We start from the raw sequence: 1651 nt of genomic DNA on the forward strand, positions 1-1651 counted from the left end.
CTTCCGGTGATGTCAGGGGGTGTGGCCTTATGACACACTTCCGGTGATGTCAGGGGGTGTGGCATATGCTAATGAGTTATGCTAATGAGTTCCCCTAGCTCTTTTTCTATGAAACGACCCCTGCCTGGAGCCAAAGCTAACGGGTCTAGTTTCCCAAGAGAAAGCTGTTGCTAGACACCAAGGCCAAACACTCATGTTACAGAGATAAAGAAACACTGAAGGCACAGGGAAAAGAAACCTAAAATTCCAGAGGGAAACCCCCCCCCACTTCATGGCAGCTTCATGGCCTAGCTGACACCCAGCCTCTACCTATATGTATGGACTGGCAACTTCCATTTCACTGTAACTGAGGAAGTGTGCTTTGCACATGAAAGCTCATACCTTGAATAAAACTTTGTTGGTCTTAAAGGTGCTCAACTGGACTCGAACTTTGTTCATTGTGCACAGAGAAGGCGAGCCGTTTGGAAAGACTCCCCCCCCCCCAACATCTCCAGCTGAAATTCCCTGTGTTGTTGGCAGGGAGTGATGTCAAGAAAAACACCAGCCCCTCCAGAGCACAAACTTCACATTCCACTGCACTGGGTCAGCCGTGGCCCTGCCCAGGTCGCTGCTTTATAGCCGCTCGTAAATAGCTTTGCAAAGCAGAAGCGTCACCACCACCGATCACAGTGAACACAGGGGGGGCATTTCTCTCTATCAGCACCAGGCTGACGGGAATGGAGCAGCCATGACACTGCTGCAGTTCAAAATGCCCAGACGCCTCCCTCTGGGTGCTGGGGGGGGGGGAGAGCAGGGCCCTCACTCTACCTGTATCTTCTACAGGCCAAACGAGACAAACTGGGGGGGGGGCACCAGCAGTGCTCCCTCTAAGCTGTGGAGTCTTGTGAGCAAAAATCCTACTTTGTGAGCTACTGGCGTTAAAGCTGTGAGCAAGTGATTTGGCTACTGCATACGTTCCTTTGCTCTGGAGCCCTCCCTTCCTGAGCTGAGACAAAAATCCGTGAATAAAACTTGGTTGGTCTTAAAGGCGCCCCTGGACTCAAACTTTATTCTGCTGCTTCGGACCAACACGGCGATCCACCCGAATCTATTTTATCTTATTGGCTCAAGTGGTTAAGACGCTGAACTGCAGGCTGTGGAAGGTCAGTAGTTCAGCAGTTCGAGACCCAAGTTGCCGCATGACGGAGTGAGCTCCCGTCTCTAGTTCCAGCTCCTGCCAACCTAGCAGTTCGAAAGCAAGAAATTGCAAGTAGATAAACAGGTACCACTGCGGTGGGAAGGTAACAGCGTTCCGTGTGCCTTGGTGTTTAGTCATACCGGCCACATGACCACGGAAACGCCTTTGGACAGCGCTGGCTCTTCGACTTGGAAACGGAGATGAGCACCACGACCCTAGAGTGGGACTCAACTGGCTTTCAAGCAAGGGAACCTTTACCTTTTTTTAAGCTGCCTTGGGTTCTGGAAGGGAGAAAGGCGGCTAACATACGGTTTTAAATAAATAAATAGAGGGAAGGAAGGACAGGAGGGCTGCACCGCCTTCTCCGTGCCTGCTCCTTCTCCATCGCAAATATCCCCAAAAAAACCCACCACCACCAAAGCAGGGCTCACATCCACTTTCAGAGCCCGGCTGGCTGGAAAAGCCATACGGGGA

The 1651-nt window shown here is 51.6% G+C and overlaps 1 protein-coding gene across 1 annotated transcript in view; it reads right to left on the reverse strand.

Moving 5' to 3' along the window:
• PIEZO1 (piezo-type mechanosensitive ion channel component 1) overlaps positions 1 to 1651 on the reverse strand; it is a 143026-nt gene that overhangs the window by 97200 nt on the left and 44175 nt on the right. The gene's annotated exons all lie outside the window — the stretch shown is intronic.

This window comes from Gekko japonicus, unplaced genomic scaffold, assembly GCF_001447785.1.
Source record: "Gekko japonicus isolate JY-2015 unplaced genomic scaffold, Gekko_japonicus_V1.1 scaffold2300, whole genome shotgun sequence".
NCBI classification, from domain to species: Eukaryota; Metazoa; Chordata; class Lepidosauria; order Squamata; family Gekkonidae; genus Gekko; species Gekko japonicus.